This window comes from Triturus cristatus, chromosome 1_2, assembly GCF_964204655.1.
Source record: "Triturus cristatus chromosome 1_2, aTriCri1.1, whole genome shotgun sequence".
In the NCBI taxonomy this organism is placed as follows: Eukaryota; Metazoa; Chordata; class Amphibia; order Caudata; family Salamandridae; genus Triturus; species Triturus cristatus.
The window spans coordinates 362,683,769-362,702,777 of NC_140580.1; the positions used below are offsets into that span (position 1 = coordinate 362,683,769).

General features: G+C 40.4%; 1 pseudogene; it reads left to right on the forward strand.

Annotated features, from left to right (window-relative positions):
* Nucleotides 1–1,800: 1,800 nt before the first annotated feature.
* On the forward strand, nucleotides 1,801–18,125 carry LOC146867364 (uncharacterized; annotated as a pseudogene).
* The last annotated feature ends 884 nt before the right edge of the window (nucleotides 18,126–19,009 follow it).

Genomic DNA, 19,009 nt, shown 5'->3' on the forward strand with positions numbered 1-19,009 from the left:
AGCGTGTTTCCCTCATCTTCATTGCTTAATGTTACTCTCGTGAAGGTGTCACTCATTGTCATTAAAATGTCACTCATAATTTCACTGAAAATATGAAACGTCACACATTGCAGTCTGAAACCTTGGCAGCTATGGGGCTTTCTCTTTTATGTGTAAAGGGAGTGGGTTGCAGGCTCTGGCCTTGTCCTTGGACACAGGGACAAACCGGCACAGTAACAGGGGCAGTGTTTTAAATAGGCCTGCACTTCAAAAATACTCTTCTCTTCAGTAATGGGACTTTTGTTTTGCAGTTTTGTAGCAGTACAGAGGTGTTAAAAATACTACAATGTTCCTTGTATATTGAGCAGTTTTCGGCCAACACACAGTGTCAAGTAAACTCTGGTGATTAATTTACCTGCTGGAGAGAGATGGGAGTTTCATCTAGGTGGTTAATATCATAGCTGCCAAGTATTCACATTGCTAATGTGCTAATGTGACATTTCGATTGATGTAGTGACTTATGAAAGACATTCCACAGCTTGCTGTACTAGAAGGTTGCCTGCCCTAACCGTAGGCCACAGCTTCCCCATGTGAAAACACAGAACATGTTCAACCTTATATACAGCACAGTGATAGTTGCTCATTTATCTTCAGCAACCTACAACCATTGACAAAGCCAATAGTCTGTGCTTGTTTCATATGTAATGTTGCGTTCAATGTCCAAACTGATGGACAGAAGCAGCAACATTCCAGTGGGGCAGCGCAATGCATTTAAGATACAGATTTTGGGCTTCAGTAAAGTGCCAGTTCGTTTTTAGTTGTTTTTTTTAGTGATGGGGAGCCTGCAGGCCAGGGTCAACCCCGATTCTTGCACAGCACAGGGCCTTTCAAAAGAGAGCAGGCAGTCCTCAGACTGGGCCCCTTGTAATGAGGAGCCATGTTTTTGGTGGTATTTATGCCGTTTTACACAGTTGCAATTTCCCTTAAGCTGTTCTGAAATATGCTGCATGTTAGGGTGGGGCTTTCAACAGGAATAGCGTGTTGCCCTAACTTTGTTCATAAACATTTTATACCAGCTGCTGTTGCCCTGTGTTTATACCATCCCAATACTTCTGTTCTGTTCTCTGCCACTTTAATTTGCTACCCTGTTATTAGTATTATACATATATACCCTGCGGTTTACTTGTACAAAATAACAATTTTCATAAGTACTTCACAATTCAGTTCTATAATATGCTTAATAAATGTGTTAAAACTTCCACACACAATAATGTAAAGCATAACTAAAAACTTACAAGGTCCCAAAGGCGAGACCTATTGGCTATGCCAATGCTTGTTTCCCCAGCAAACAGCATCAGAAGTCTTTTCCCGTAATCCTGTAGGGCTCACACTGGTCTCTTTCTACTCTTAGAAGCATGTGATAGCATGGATGAGATGGGGCATGATTTATGCTGTGCACAGCTGTAGTGCGCTACCAAACACCACCAATTTCATTGCTTTCTGCATGCTGGCAATGAGTCAGATTATTGCAGCTCCATAGGGATCTGCCTACCATTATATCATATGAATTGTAATCCCTATAGCACATACTGGATTATCATGCAATTTCCTCAATGGCCTTCATTGGATGCTTAAACACTTGTTTGTAGTCCAAAATCTACGCATATTAGATGTAAATTGCACCAGGTCAGTGTACTTTTTGGGCCGCTTTTCTCAAATTAAATAATCTGTGAATCAGTTTGATATGCTTTGTATTATACCTCTGAAACTTAAACCAGACACAAACTAATTCCTGATTTTTATATCTAGCAGGACAGAATCATGGTTTCATTCAACGTCCTATATTTCACTTGCGATCGTTCTGTGCGTGTTAGAAAAGATGGTGACTTTCTGCTTTCGGACTATCCCAGTGAAGTTCTTTGTAAATGGCTGGTCGAAAATATAGATGAAACTGGTTGGCCAATGACCAAAGAGAGATTTTAAAGCTATGATTATTTTCCAATCATCTGGTAAGCACAAAAAGAAAAGCTTTACATTAAGTTTCCAACTGCAGGATAATGGCACAAATTACCAACCTGATTCAGTAAAAACCTACATTTGAGAATAAATTAATCCAATAATTGTCAGTAAAAATGAACATGCATGTCCTCACATATGCCAGAAACAAATGTAACACTTATGAAAAGGGCTGAAACATTTAGCTTGGCACTACTATAAGGCAGCCATTTGTGGATAAACTATTTTATTTAAGCAACTTTTTTCATGAGGTTAAAGTTCAGGCTTACAACGTGTACTGTTTCATAAGAAAAACTTACTTTGTTATGGATAGATTGTACATTTGTCCTTTAATATCAATACCTGTTTATTTATATATTCTGGATAATGCGTGAAGATATATTGCAAGTGAGAAATGTGTTCTCTGTTTTGTAGTTTATATATAAATATTTTTTTTTCTCTCTTTTTTAGTGAAGAAACAGTCTTACGATTCAAAATATTTTTGAACAGTTAATTGCAAGCTATTCTGGAACAACAGATGGTCTAAAACAGGTGTTACTTCAAAGGGCACAGGAGGAAAAGCAGTTGATAATGGACTGTGGCAATCTGGGTAGCGCTGGAAGACTTAAGAGGGTGTTACGTGAACTCCAAGAGGAAGAAATTGCAGAGAAAAGATGCAAGGACAAAAAAGCCAAGCAGAATGGGCTGGATCATATAAGAGTTGGTAACCAAGCTCATGCCGAAAGCACCTCTTCTCGGCCTGGTGATGCGAGTTTGCGCATGAATTTGCAGAAACTTGAAAACCTGGCCCTTTTGGCAGGGATGGCTAGTGTCCTTCAGGCAAAATCCACAAGTAAAAATGATGCAGTAGAACATGAAAATGAACTTGTTTTGGAGTCCCCACTTAAATCAAAATATCATGGACAAAAACAAGCCTAATTTTCTCCCCGTCACCAGTTAATACCGAAAAAACTATTTCCTACACAAGAGCTGGCTGTTTCGAGCAATGCAGTAACACCTACTAGACCCTTCAAATAAGATCCCAAATTTATGGTACCCTTGGCGCCACATATTTTGACATCACAAAGTTTTGCAGCTCACGGCTCACAGTCGCACAGCCTGGCCTACAGTGACTTTCCATCTGCATCTGTGAACCGTACCCCTTGCCATGATGACCCATTTGCAAGCAACGAAAGCTTTGACCATAATGTAAGCAGAGCTGAATAAGTGCTGCCATTATACACATGTGCATATTGGGAAGCCTGTATGCCAGCCTTTTTTCCTTGGTTAACGTAACATTCCTTTTGGTGCCAAAACCACAACTTCTACCGGTTAGAACTGCAAAAAGCATAGATACCTATTAAAACATAGAATTAATATGGTGCATTCATTCCCTCAACAATAAGGCACATATACCTACCTGTTGAAATATGAATAAACAAATGGAAAACTGTTTGACATGATCAGTATAAATGAGGGCCTAATGGTTTCTTTTCTTTTTCCCACCCTCAGGACAATGAAGAATCATTTCATTTGATGACGGAGGATAGTCCATCATTCAACACTGGGTAATGTTTTTTTTTTTTTTAAGGTACCTACGAAATTGCATTTCCACTTGTATGGCCTAATTATGATTTGCTTTCTCTCAAAGAAAATGGTATACAACTCCTTGGCAACAATTAATCAAAATGAAAGCTATCCTGTTGGCCCTGGTTCCTGTCTGAATGAGGAGTGTGTACGGTTACAAGCTGAAAACGAACACTTAAAAAGGTGCGTGCTTGATATTCTACCTTCCCACGTAAACTGCAACAAATTCCCATTAATAATCCTTTTTTCTACCAAAACACATGCATTGCCAAAAGTATGCTTGTTATGTGAATATTGTATTTATCTGCTGCCTTTAACAACTGTTTTTATTTGATTGCAGCACAGTTGCAAGGCACTTGCAATAGAGAGTTGGCTATAGAGTATTTGCAAGCTGCCATGTCTGCTTTGAGCACTTCAAGGAACTTAACAGATACAGCAGCGTCAAAAATATGCAGTCGATCTTTCCCTGTACAAAAGGTACTTGTTTTCTTTGTCACTCTTTAGCACAGTTAAAGTTTATATAGGACAAACCTTGTAGATTTACTGCATGACGACTTTGAAATCTTTCTGCATGCAATGTTTTGAAATATGGCTTGTTGATACTCCTGGAGCTAACCTAGCAAATATTACATTGTTAGCCGTGTATAGATGCCAAACCAAAAAAGCACTATCTTGATATATATATATATATATATATATATATATATATATATATATATATATATATATATATATATATATATATATATATATATATATATATATTATATATATATATATATATATATATTGTTTAGAATGTAACCTAACATGATGGCAAATAGTTAATAGTTGTGTTACTTTTGCAGACTGATATGCAGCAGTTGGTGAAGGACTCAAATGATCCTTCACGGTTCAGAGATTTTTTTTGTGTGGTTTTTTTAAGTCCTCATTCGCCAATAGATAGATCAGAGCTGGTAGAATCACTCCTATGGCCTCCCTCTTAGACAGCACCAATTGGAGCGCTCTGTAATCAATTGGAGATGCTTTACACAAAACCTCAATATAAATATATAAGTTCTGTATCCTGGATACCCTACATAACCAAGGAGGTAAAGTATTTATAGTGTAAAGGCTTAATCATTGGACCTGTGTCTTCATCAATCAAGATTACCCAACCAAGACTCACATGGTTCCCAAAACCATTGTTCCTATTGTTATTCATGATTTGTCTCTCCAATTTAACTTTCTAATCTCATCGTATACCTAATGGAAATAACCGAATCTAAAAAAGTCGGGGATACATCTTTTATCCACTTTTTACAAATTTCTCTTCTTGCCAACAAAATCAAATATAAACATAACTTATTTTCCCATCAAGAAAGCAACCTATATTCTGGTAAAATACCAAAAAATACTAAAAAAGGGCTTACCTGAATGTCCACACCCAATATTTCTCCAATACCTTTATTAATCTCCTCCCAAAAATGGTGTCATTTAGGGCAATTCAAGAACATATGAATATCATCTGCTTCAGCAAGAAGACATTTTGGACAATTTGGAGTTGGACCTTTTGAGAACTTCGATAACTTGAGGAGACCAATAAACTCTGAACACAAAAAATATGGTTCCTTCTCAGATATGCAGGCTGCACCGTAGTATACAAGATGTCATGAGATACTTGCCATATATCATTCAACGGAACGCCAGGCAAGCTCTCTCCCCATAACTCCGTCGGTAAATTGAATTCTCCTTCTTCCAGGTCCAGCATTAACCAATAATAAATCGATATCGCCTCCTTTTTCACGATTTTTTTCCAAAGTGCATTTTCTAATTCATTTTCTCTGCCCACCTCAAACCCGCAATTCTGATGCCAGCTTCTTAATTGTCAATACTTAAACTTTGAAAGTCTGTTCTCCATAAGCGTACAAAAATCTTGCCATGATAAAGATTCTCCCGATTCTCCCGATACTAATTGACCCCAACATCGAAGACCAGCATCTATCAGGGGAGACGACATAGAATCTTTAGTCCATCCTGGTGAGCCGGGAGCGTTCCAAATGGGAGCAAAGGCACAAAAATAACTAAACTTCAGAATTTTTCTGATCTTTGCCCACATGGCGGCAAATTCCCGTAAAACTTTTAATCAGACTTTTTTTTAAAATCTCGGGTCCCCATATTTGTATAGAAAACCTTGACTTCCATTATCAATGTCTAAAAGCATCACCTTAAAAATCAGTCCTACATCGGAGTGATCCGGAGTATCCAAGAGTAATTTTCCTGCCCTCAAGGAAAAAGCCCTAGCATATAGAACTAAATCTGGTAGGGATAGCCCCCCCCCCCCTTATTCTTTTTCCTACGTAACTTTTTCCGCGATATGCTAATCACTTTTGAGGCCCAAATAAAGGAATTTAATTTAGACTGAAGAGATCTTAAGCTTTTTTCATTAAAGGGATGTTCTGAAATAGGAAAATTAACTTGGGCAAAAGCATCATTTTTATGAAATTTACTCTGCCTATCAAAGTTAATGGCAAGTACGTCCATCCTGACAAGGAATTTTCTATTTCCTTAGTAATCTTTTGAAGATTTAATTCTGGAATCTCATCAATATTTTGAGATATTAGAATACCCAAGTATCTAATTACCTTCTTTATCGGGAACACACAAGTACTCACATTCCATACCATACATTCAGTTTTTGTGGCGTTAATTTCATATCCTGATATCTTCCCAAACTTTCTTGCTTCATCATATATTAATGGGATTGAAATGTTTGGGTCCGGAGTAAAAACCATTAAATCGTTAGCGTATAAGGCCACTTTTTTATCCCATCCCTTAAAACTGAAATATTGTATATCTGGGTTCCGTCTAATTTTCTCAGCTAGAGGCTCAATATATAGATTAAAAAGCATAGGTGAAAGGGGGCAGCACTGCCTAGTGCCTCTTTGAATCTTAACTGGAGCAGACAGCATCCCATTCATTAAAATTCTTACCATTGGTGCTTTATATAGCAAAGAGACAGATCTACAAAAGTTATTTCCTAAATTATATTTTTTTCATATGAATTGTAAATAAACCCAATTAACTATCGAAAGCTTTTGTAGCGTCTATCGCTATTATGGCTAAAGGGAGTTTATATATAGTGGCTAGATCTAATGCTCCAATCAAGTTATATATGAGATTAAATATTCCTCTACCTTTAATGAAACCCTTTTGATCCCTATGCAAAAGACACTCCGTTACCCCATTCAACCTCTCTGTTAATATTTTTGCAAAGATTTTATAATCATTATTGAGCAGAGAGATGGGTCGATAGGAATCACAAGATCTTGGTGATTTAGAAAGTTTAAGAATTAGGGAGACAGTAGCTTCATTCCATGACGGAGGAATGTCTCCCCCTTTTTCAAATACATGGGCAAATAATAACCTCAAAACCGGAGTGAGGACCTCTCTTAAAGGTTTATACAATTCCACAGGTAACCCATCCGGGCCTGCGGCTCTCCCGGATTTACCCGAGTCAATGATTCTCCCAATCTCAGTCTCCGAGATCGGTAAATCCATATTCCGTGAGTTATCATCAGGAATCTCTTTAATAGAGGTGTGACCCAGCCAGGCTTCTATCTCTTCTATTTGAACCTTGCGATCTTCACGATATACTTCTTCAAAATGAGATTGAAAAGCCTTTTCAATCTCATCTGGGGAATCAAGTGTAACTCCTGGAATGGAAGAATTCAATTCCCTAATTATTCCTCTGGCCAGATCTTGTTTAGACTTCCATACCAGGAGTTTCCCACAATTTTCTCCATATTCGAAGTGGGCTATTTTGCTGGCTTCCCATTTCCTTTTCAGTCTTGACTCGAGAATTGCTGTTAAGTCTGATCTCAACGATTGTATGCTGGTTAGCATTTTATTATCTAACAAGGCAAGTTGGTGTGAGTTGATGTAATTCTCACTTACATGTATTTCTTTTTCTATTCTGTCAATTTCCTCTTTATATTTTTGTTGTCTAACAAACTGTATAGACGTAATTACACCCCTAAGAAAACATTTATACGCATTCCAAACTATGTGAATCGGGGTACTACCCTTATTTATTTGAAAAAAAGCCTCTGTTTCTGATCTTAATCTCTCAATGACTTCTTCCTCCGGAAAGATGGCACGCTCTACTGTCCATCTTCTGAGAGATAACCTAGCTGGAATGCTAAGAGTTAGAGAGACAGAATAATCGGAAAGATGTTCCCCAACATGAGTAATAGCCTGCACCCATTTCTTTAATGGTAAACTCAACAGAAAGTAATCTATCCTAGATTTGTGATTGTATTTTTTATTGTGAAAGTTATATCCTTTTTTTCTTACCCATCTTGTTTCTCCACACATCGTACCATGCAAATTGTTTCATTGTATTTCTAATCAAAGCTGCAGTTTTAGGATTTACAATGGCTCTACTACTCTGTGATCTATCAAGAGTCGGATCCAGGACAGCATTAAAATCACCAGCCAAGACAAACGGGTCTGTGTATTTCAATAACTCAGACAGACTGGAGAAAGGTCCTGGATCATCCGTATTTGGTCCATAATATCCTTGTTCAAAGCAATTCTGGATCGTGCACAAACCGTGGGTTGAAAACATTGAATGTGTTGTCAGGTGCCACAGAGGTATCACTCTCATAACCCAAGGAGTGTGTTCAATCAAAAGGTCCCATGCGTTGGCTGACAACAGACAACGTCCCTCTGGGCGCGCCGTGTATGCTTCGCTGAAAGCGAATGAAACGTTTGTACTGAAGTGTTGAAACAAAACAGAAGATGATGCTTGGTTCCAAACTTTAATTTCAACTCAAAGGTTAATCCGTATAATCATATACTGGAAATTATTTCACATAAATGACATCGCTGTGTCACACTTCATCTCAAGTGATAGACTTGATCCCAATGCATTTCAGGCCCCTCTGGCCCTTCGTCAGGGGAATCTAAATAACAAAGAAATATATACATGTCACTGAATGGTGTAATGAGGGGTTTGCCATTAAACAAAAGACTGAAGGACATTGCCTAAAAAAGCGAGATTACGCAAAAAAAAATGACAGTGTGACGATGCTAACAGAAAGAACATCACCATGAATTGGTTTGCATGGAAACATTATGAGATCATCATGTCATTAAACAACGTGAAACACAGTCAAAAAGATGTGCCGAAATGTTCACAGTTCTTAAAGAGAAACGAGCAAATATTGATAACTGATCAATGAAACGTTAAAGAAAAAGTTCACCGTGGCTTGTAAATAAGAAAGAAAAAGAAGGGGAAAAGTTCCAACCGTACCAAAATTCTATGAAAGACTCCCGTGTGTCGTGTGAAGTGTCCCTGTGCTCAGACGTTCCCAGAAAGTCGGTGAGGGTTTGAAAAAAGCGTATTGTGAGACGAAAAACAAAGAGTGCACCAATTCGAAAGAGAACGCGTAGATGAGAAAAACTCATTGGTGAAGCGGGGCTCCATACCTGTTGTGTGCAACGGTGTCAATCGTTCCTGTCTCGGGTTCGTTTGTGTACCTTGGGGCGTGCTCTTAAAAAGGAAATCCGTGAAAAACCGGAAGTGACATAAACGGATGTTACACCGCGAGTGTGTATTAAATGTAATTACCGAAAATGAGCGCCATCTTGCAAGTAGTGAAAGTGAGACGTCATGAATGAAAGAAACCCAGATTAATCAGAACAGATAAGAAAATAAAAGCGAACAAGCGTGAAAACGTGAGAAATGCAGTGTTGTGAACACACTATGATGCTGAAAACGTTCGTAACAACTGTGCATATTTTGATGATGTCATAGTTCAAAGATAACAAGCAAATTCCAAGCGGTCATTGAGACCCTTTGGTTTCAAAGATTCCAATTTGTGAATCCAATAGTTTTCACGCTGTAACAAGAAAGTGTTATTGTCTCTGCCTTCCTTTTTCACCACAGTCTCTAGTATCATGAACTTCAGTTGTGCAATGTTGTGCTGATTGTCCAGAAAATGCATAGCAACCGTTGATTTGGGATTGCTGGTACGTATGTTGCTCTTGTGTTAGTGTATGCGTGTCTTTATCTTCCTTTCAGTTTTACCCACATATACGAGGCCACACGGGCATTTCAGTACGTAAATTACGTTGGTGGTGTCACAGGTGGCATTCACTTGTAATTTAATCGGGGTGCCCCTCATGGGGTGTGCAATTTTGTTGCCTTTAATGATGTTGTTGCAATTGCTGCAGTTTAAACAGGGGATTGTCCCCCGAAATTCCATGATAGATGTCTCAATATTGGGTCGAATCAGTTCCTGTATGTTTTTACTCCTGGTGTGTGCGAACATTGGTGGGTCGCTGAAAATGCCATTGAAATCGGTTTCGAGGGCCAGAACCGGCCAGTGCCTTTTAATAGACTGTGGCTCATGGTTGAGAAACGGGAGACTACCACCATGCGATGTTGTTCTCTTCGTGTGGTTGCTTGTAATATAGTCTCACGTGATGTACTGGCCACTTTGGTGACTGCATTCTGTAAAATCGTTTGAGGATAGCCACAGTTGACAAATCGTTGTACCATTGCCTGTGTTTGTGCATGTAACTCTAAATGATCAGACACTATTCTCTTCACCCTGAGCAGTTGTGAGAATGGTAAGTGGTTTTTCAGTGATGTTTGGTGAAAGCTTGTGTAGTGTAAAAGATTATTGCGGTCGGTGGGTTTCCTAAACACGGATGTGGTGAGTTGTTTGTCGCATATTTTCAGCAGAACATCTAAGTATGTGATAGATGTGTCGTGAATGTTAAAAGTGAACTGAATGCGATCATTGATCTGGTTTAAATTGTCCAAAGCTGACTGAAGGGAATTCAATGTGCCAAACCATAATACAAAAATGTCATCAATATAACGCAAAAAAAGGCGTGCATGTTTTTGCCAAGTGTCCAAACTTAAAATGAATTTACTTTCAAATGCGTGCATGAAGAGGTTTGCGTAGGTCGGTGCGGCACAATTGCCCATCGATGTGCCAGTTAGCTGTAAATAATAATTGTCATTCCATTTGAAGTAGCTCTGATAAAGTGTGAAAGAAAGATGCTCCACCAAAAAAATTTGAAAATCATGATCCAAATCAGAATGGAGTAGTGTTTCTTCGATGGCTTCAATCCCCAAATTGTGGGGAATCGAGGTGTAAAGCGACTTGACGTCAATCGTGCATAGCCAAACTTCTTCATCCTTGGGTAGTGTGATCTGGTTAATTTTAATCAAAGAGAAATCAAGAACTTTTTTTGTCTTCTCATCAATGGTGCCATTTTTCACAGCCTTGTTTACTATCCCTTGTAATAGGGTTTGAAAAGCGACAGTTGGATCCTGTGGCAGAATCATGTAAGTGTCTCTGTCGTTCACGTGTTGATTGACTTGAGCATAAAAGTTCTTGATTTCTCTGCACCCCAGAACGCCTACACTACACATGCTACCCAAGATTCATAAGGACCTGAAGAACCCGCCCATGCGCCCAATAGTTTCTACGAAAGGCAGTATACATGAGACCATCGGCAAATTTCTATACATCCATCTTCAGGCATTTGTCCTACAAATGAACACATATGTCAGAGACACCACTGACTTTTTGATCTCGATTCCCCACAATTTGGGGATTGAAGCCACCGAAGAAACACTACTCCATTCTGATTTGGATCATGATTTTCAAATTTTTTTGATGGAGCTTCTTTCTTTCACACTTTATCAGAGCTACTTCAAATGGAATGACAATTATTATTTACAGCTAACTGGCACATCGATGGGCAATTGTGCCGCACCGACCTACGCAAACCTCTTCATGGACGCATTTGAAAGTAAATTCATTTTAAGTTTGGACACTTGGCAAAAACATGCACGCCTTTTTTTGCGTTAGATTGATGACATTTTTGTATTATGGTTTGGCACATTGAATTCCCTTCAGTCAGCTTTGGACAATTGAAACCAGATCAATGATCGCATTCAGTTCACTTTTAACATTCACGACACATCTATCACATACTTGGATGTTCTGCTGAAAATATGCGACAAACAACTCACCACATCCGTGTTTAGGAAACCCACCGACCGCAACAATCTTTTACACTACACGAGCTTTCACCAACCATCACTGAAAAACCACTTACCATTCTCACAACTGCTCAGGGTGAAGAGAATAGTGTCTGATCATTTAGAGTTACATGCACAAACACAGGCAATGGTACAACGATTTGTCAACCGTGGCTATCCTCAAACGATTTTACAGATTGCAGTCACCAAAGTGGACAGTACATCACGTGAGACTTTATTACAATCAACCACACGAAGAGAACAACATCGCATGGTGGTAGTCTCCCGTTTCTCAACCATGAGCCACAAATTTAAACAGTCTATTAAAAGGCACAGGCCAGTTCTGGCCCTCGAAACCGATTTCAATGGCATTTTCAGCGACCCACCAATGTTCACACACACTAGGAGTAAAAACATACAGGAACTGATTCGACCCAATATTGAGACATCTATCATGGAATTTCGGGGGACAATCCCCTGTTTAAAATGCAGCAATTGCAACAACATCATTAAAGGCAACAAAATGGCACACCCCATGAGGGGCACCCCGATTAAATTACAAGTGAATGCCACCTGTGACACCACCAACGTAATTTACGTACTGAAATGCCCGTGTGGCCTCGTATATGTGGGTAAAACTGAAAGGAAGATAAAGACACGCATACACGAACACAAGAGCAACATACGTACCAGCAATCCCAAATCAACCGTTGCTATGCATTTTCTGGACAATCAGCACAACATTGCACAACTGAAGTTCATGATACTAGAGACTGTGGTGAAAAATGAAGGCAGAGACAATAACACTTTATTGTTACAGCGTGAAAACTATTGGATTTACAAATTGGAATCTTTGAAACCAAAGGGTCTCAATGACCGCTTGGAATTTGCTTGTTATCTTTGAACTATGACATCATCAAAATATGCACAGTTGTTACGAACGTTTTCAGCATCATAGTGTGTTCACAACACTGCATTTCTCACTTTTTCACGCTTGTTCGCTTTTATTTTCTTATCTGTTCTGATTAATATGGGTTTCTTTCATTCATGACGTCTCACTTTCACTACTTGCAAGATGGCGCTCATTTTCGGTTATTACATTTAATACACACTCGCGGTGTAACATCCGTTTATGTCACATCCGGTTTTTCACGGATTTCCTTTTTAAGAGCACGCCCCAAGGTACACAAACGAACCCGAGACAGGAACGATTGACACCGTTGCACACAACAGGTATGGAGCCCCGCTTCACCAATGAGTTTTTCTCATCTACGCGTTCTCTTTCGAATTGGTGCACTCTGTTTTTCGTCTCACAATACGCTTTTTTCAAACCCTCACCGACTTTCTGGGAACGTCTGAGCACAGGGACACTTCACACGACACACGGGAGTCTTTCATAGAATTTTGGTACGGTTGGAACTTTTCCCCTTCTTTTTTTTTCTTATTTCCAAGCCACGGTGCACGTTTTAGGGTGAACTTTTTCTTTAACGTTTCATTGATCAGTTATCAATATTTTCTCTTTAAGAACTGTGAACATTTCGGCACATCTTTTTGACTGTGTTTCACGTTGTTTAATGACATGATGATCTCATAATGTTTCCATGCAAACCAATTCATGGTGATGTTCTTTCTGTTAGCATCGTCACACTGTGATTTTTTTAGCGTAATCTCGCTTTTTTAGGCAATGTCCTTCAGTCTTTTGTTTAATGGCAAACCCCTCATTACACCATTCAGTGACATGTATATATTTCTTTGTTATTTAGATTCCCCTGACGAAGGTCCAGAGGGGCCCGAAATGCATTGGGATCAAGTCTATCACTTGAGATGAAGTGTGACACAGCGATGTCATTTATGTGAAATAATTTCCAGTATATGATTATACGGATTAACCTTTGAGTTGAAATTAAAGTTTGGAACCAAGCATCATCTTCTGTTTTGTTTCAACACTTCAGTACAAACGTTTCATTCGCTTTCAGCGAAGCATACACGGCACGCCCAGAGGGACGTTGTCTGTTGTCAGCCAACGCATAGGACCTTTTGTCCATAATATCCTGCCACTATAAACTTAGATGAATGGCATTTAATCCCAGCGATAGCCCACCTCTCCATTTTATCCACCGTACTATACTCCAGGGATATAGCCGGGTTTTAAAAAAAAATTATAGCAACTCCTTTAAGTAGGATGTTTCTGAGAAGTACAAACAGTTTGAATCCATTTTCTAGGTCTACAAAGAGATCTCAAGTCATCCTCTAACAAATGCGTTTCTTGCAGAATGAGAATCTGCTCTGGTACGTCTCTTAGGTATTGAAATATTTTTTCCATTCTATATTTTGACCTCAAACCATTGAGATTCCAGGAAAGCACCTTCAACTTAAAATTCTGATCAACCTTAGGGCCGGCCATTTCTTTGGTTACTCATCCTTCTAAAACTCTATTATAATAAATTGGCGATTTGGACCTAAACTATTCTTTCTCATTTTTTTCCGCTGCTCCCCTCCCAGTGCTCCCCCCACCACCTTTTCATGTGATTCCCCCTTGAAGAACCCCCCTTCATCTCTTGCACGGCCACTCCCCAGGCCTATGGGGCACCTCTTCTTGCGTCAGGAGCTTAGTTATTTAAATTCTTACATTCATTCATAGGCCAAGTATTATTCTTTTTACTTTTCCTTAATCTTCCCCTGAAATGCACTGTAAAAAGGATTCAGCTTAATCAACTCTTCTAAAAGTCCTCATGGTATTATTGTGCATTACTTTCAATGAGGCTGGGAATTTTAGTTGTGCAGTGGCACCAACTTTTTTGAATGGTTCCAACAATTTCCCCAACTCCCATTGCTGTGAGGCTGTGATTGCAGAAACATCTGATCTAATCTGAAAAGTTATATCATCCACAAAGAATTTAATTTTAGTGCCTTATTAAGAATTTCCTCTTTCAGAGTGTACGTCAAAAAATGCACCAAAATTTTCCTCGGCCTTGTTTTATTAGGTTTGAGCCTAAAGGGATCCCTATGTACCCTCTGAATATCCGCCATTAAAGCCTCTTCTGAGCACTCCATCAGTGTTGCTTTCTTTATTAGTTTTGCCACGTACTCTTTTATATTACTTTCTTCTACTCCTTCCGGAACTTTGAGTAAACGTATATTGTTTCTCCTCTGAGAATTTTCTAATGATTCTAACTTATCTTGTGTCTCTAGATTTCTTCCCTTTAAAGCTACTATAGTCTTTTTATTTTCTTCCACCTGATTTGTTAGCTTGGTTATAGATAATTCTAGTGCCATTGTTCTAGTAGCAAGTGAATCGTTTTTAACTTTTCGCATGAATTTTTAATGTCCACTTGATTCCCCTCCGAGATGGCAAATCTCTCCTTCATCTCTTTAACAAGGGCTTGTAACAAATCGCACATGGAGCTCGATACATTTTTCTTCCCAAATTTTTCAGAATCTTCATATAATAATCCGGGGGCTTGGAGCTAATACTGGCGTTCTTCTGTAGATCAATACTGATTTGGAGTTGTTCTGTAGATAACTCTGTAGCTTTTTCTGAACTAATCAGGTCAGCCTCCACCTCCACCATATTTTCAGGTTTGAGTTTATCAGCCATCTTCAATGCTGATACTTAAACCTCGTCCAATAAAGGAGAGTATCTGTTGTCAATAGGAAAGTTAGACAATAGGGCGTTTTGGTCTAATTTATCTAAGCTGACTAACCGATCTAGTGGCTTTAATACTAAAGTAGCGGGAGCTATTTTAAAATAGCTTTTTAGAGAGGGTGTTAACTTGTGGGGGTCTCTAGAAGAAGCGGTGCTCTTTTTTTTCTTAGAACTTGCCAATTTTGCTGGATTTTTGTCCTATACAATTTTGTTTTGAACTGTCGGATTCTAATTCCGTTTAAAATGATGATTTCCCACCTTTTCTGTAGTTTTTGAATCTGCATCTGCTTAATAATCAACCATATGTGATTTTAATTTAACACTCCTTAAGGAGTACCTACTTTGCCTCCATCCCGAATTTGTTGCATCTGTTAACATACAATGACGGTTAATACCCCCTTTTGGTATACCCTCTGCTTTTTGCTCAGAAAAAGGTCTTTCAGAAACACCGCACTGCTCTCTAACTTCACACACCCCACCTCCTTGCTCTTCCGCCACCTTAGTCTGAAACTGACCTTGATTCACTTTTCCGGCTGTGCTGCCCCTGCCTCTCCCGCCCTGGAAGGGAAGGACAGCAACAGCACTCCTCCCATGATGTAGCTCCCGTGCAGCTCATGCCCAAAGCGGCTTCCAGGTTGCACTCTACCTCGGCAGCCCCCCACCGACCTCGCCTGCAACGAAACCGGTAACCTGATGTCCCGGCAAAACCGGGACTCCTCCAATCGTCGCTCCAGGCCAGCAGGAACACGCCGAGAACCACAAAGGCTCCCGCCTCCACAGCAAAACCAACAAGGGCTGCCAAAACCGCAGAATCTGCTGAAACAATCACTGGACCACCCGCGTCCTCTCCTCTACTCTCCACCCAACCTAGGTATGGACCTCGTAGACTTTCGTTTTATTCCAATTATATTTCCTAGTTTTCTCTTAAATGACGACTGATAATGGCTAATAAGCATCACAGTAGATTCCAGGGTTGACGAATCATACAGCGCAATGTTTTTTCAAGCATGAATACTTAAATTCGCATCTTGCTCCTGGCCCTCAGGAGCCTCCGTGACCCGCTACTCGCCGGCCGCCATGTTCCTCTGATCCTATGCTTGGTTCAGAGATGTTCTTGTTCCAAAGAGAAAATTGCACACACTCTTGGAGGAAGCCAAGGCAGCGCGGGACAGTGCAGGCTTTCTTCTCAATGGTATCAGCGAAATACTTATTTCTCCAAAAGAACTCTTGCATCTGCAAAAGGTGTAACAAAGGCTCGTGCTGGAACAGCTGTCCTTGATGAGGAGAAGGTTGATGCATTATTTGGTAAGATATTACAAAATGTTCAAATTAACATTCAACCAATCTTGTATGGTGACAATTCATTATTATACATTGTTTTAAAGCTTTGCATATGTGGTCTTGTATCATATAATCGTACGATGACTCCATCATTACTCAACAGATGTCTGCAAGAAGAACAATGGGAGTGGCTTATAAATTATTAACAATTTGTGCCGAGGTTGTGCTACAAACGGCATGCAAATCTGGCACAAAGCCTTGAGTTGTGATTTTATTTCTAAATCTGTAGGTCCAGGTGAGGGGCTCAAACTGGATGAAGGCATGATAGCAAATTGAACTTCTAAAGTACTGTGCTCGCAGCTTTTATTTAGACATCTTCAACTCTCCTAATAATTACATCAGTTGGTCGTGTTCCTAGCACTTGGTTGTAGGCTCCAAATTTGATTTCTGTTCACTATTAGTTTCTTCGACTGTTTTAAAAAAAATGCTACTTGGGGCTATAACGGTCATTAGGGACCAGGGGCTAAACAACAGTTGTGTGGTGGCACTTTGTGTTCAATTTCTGTTGTCTGGTGGAGAAGTGTGGCTCAATGATTAGAGTGGCAGACCCTGATGCAGAGGTCTAGCCCGGGACCAGGGTTCAATTCCCCGCCTCGGCGGGTCTTGGGCTCAAAAATTCCATGGACCTGATAATTCTCGCCTCGGTGCCTATTCCAATCATGGAGTCCCACTCTGCAACTCTGGGCAATAGCTTGCTTAATCTCCACAACGGCCCCCACAACGCTAAGGATGCCTGGCCTCCACCTTGGGGGTGCCCAGGAGTGGACGCCTCACAGGGAAAGCCAGGATGGGTTCCACAGCGGTATTCGTACAAGCGCCTTGAGACCCTTGCGGGTGAGTAGTGCGCTATACAAGTATCAAATTTACATTTATTTACATTTAGTCACGTTTGCTCTTTTATAATTCTCACATTTAGAGCAGATTTTGAGCTACAGAAAAGTACCCCTGCTCTGAGCCGTGCCCACTCCTGCTGCCCTAAGTTTTTTATCTGAAGTTGTGAAGGGGACCCAGCCTTTTATCATCAGGCTTCCCATTGCACAAAAGTTAAGACATTGGTTGAAGGTGAACATTTCGGTCCTCTTTCTGAAACTCCAACAGATTTCCTGAATCCACAACTTGCTGCTTCACTCTTAAGTTGATAAACTTTTTCTTTCTTCACCTTCTGCCTCCTCTTAATGTCTTGCTCTCACCTGTGCTTCTTTGACCAAGTCCACTTAATGTTACACTTATGAACCGTTTTAACCCTAACCATATCTCATCTGGCACTCTATTTGAAATAATGGAACTGAAACTTTTGATAGGCAGCTCAGCCATATTAAAAACCAAAAATAGTGGTGGTAATATGATACTGATGTATGCTATTTTGTTTTTCCAGAGTTTATGATGTCTGTGTGCAGGACCAACGGCTGGCCATCACTGGACAACAGAAGTATGAGAAGGAAGCTGGCTATAAAGATTTGCAATGCTAGGACAGGACTAAAGAAAACTCTGAATCTAGAATCAAACAACGAAGTTGCTGGTTTTCGTTAAGCAATTTGTTCTGGTTGCAATAGTCGGGCCTTTTTTCCCTCCTGTTTTTTTCCTGGACTTTTTTTTCTGGATTTTTTTCTCATGTTTGGTATCCTGGCCCCTATGGGGCCAAATATGTGCTTTTGATAAATAAATTACATGTTGACACATAACCTTTGAACATTTTTCCTTTAAGCACTGTTTTGTTTAGTCTTTTGCCACTGGTCACCATGTCAAACAGCTTCAGATAATGCTCTGTACCTCAAAACAAGGCAAGTCCCAGTGAGTCAGGAGTATGGGAGTAGCAGCACACGTTGTTTAGCTTATCTGTGTCACGATCCGCGCTCGGGTGGCGCTGAGTGACGCATCTCCTCTACCCCTGGACTACGGCCGAGCAACTCGGCGACCGCAAGAACTACATCCCCCAGAACTCCCGGTAGTTCCCGTCCCACGTGACAGTTCACGCTGCCGGAAACGCTGAAAAGCGGCCAATTCCGGGGAAGCAGTGCCGATGATTCTCTGAAGCCTTCGGTACCGGAAGACCCGAGCGGATGGTTCTCCTCAGCGGCTTGAACTCCAGACCACGAGAGACTCCGACCACGCCTCTACTGCTTCTTGTTCCTCGCTCGGCAGCCTGTGAGTATCTGAGACAGGAACTGCCCGACTTTAGCCCTTTCGACTTAGACGCGACCTCGGACCATCGAGGGAGAGCGCTAAGAGGCAGACAACGCCCACGGATTTCCGGGCATCTCCACCTGGGGGTTTCGCTCCTCTGCTCCCGGCTCCTCCTGGAGCATTGAGTAGCAGCGCAACGCCACAGGCAGCGCCCACGGATTTCCGGGCATCTCCACCTGGGGTTTCGCTCCTCTGCTCCCGGCTCCTCCTGGAGCATTGAGTAGCAGCGC